Genomic DNA, 267 nt, shown 5'->3' on the forward strand with positions numbered 1-267 from the left:
CACATTCAAAACTTGTCTTCTTTGCAACTGAAGCATCTACAAATCAATCAAAAGGAGAAATAAAAGTGAAAGATTTTGCAGGCAAATGGGTACAAGGCAAGCAGTAAGTAGCAGAGGCATCTAGTCATATCTGTTACCAAAGAGTTAAACTCCACATCAAAAAAATTAGAAAGGAACCCTAGAATGCTCTACAAAGCCTAAATAAATGACAACATTGGAATTGAAAAGTTTTCCCACTCAATTTTTATGGAGATCAAACATGTCTAG

At 34.8% G+C, this 267-nt stretch overlaps 1 protein-coding gene across 1 annotated transcript in view; it reads right to left on the reverse strand.

The window, feature by feature from the left end:
* The window catches only part of LOC119589279 (methyltransferase-like protein 17, mitochondrial), a gene marked incomplete in the record, with an annotated part of 19325 nt that overhangs the window by 1842 nt on the left and 17216 nt on the right, over positions 1-267 (reverse strand).

Source organism: Penaeus monodon, chromosome 25 (assembly GCF_015228065.2).
Source record: "Penaeus monodon isolate SGIC_2016 chromosome 25, NSTDA_Pmon_1, whole genome shotgun sequence".
Classification (NCBI taxonomy): domain Eukaryota; kingdom Metazoa; phylum Arthropoda; class Malacostraca; order Decapoda; family Penaeidae; genus Penaeus; species Penaeus monodon.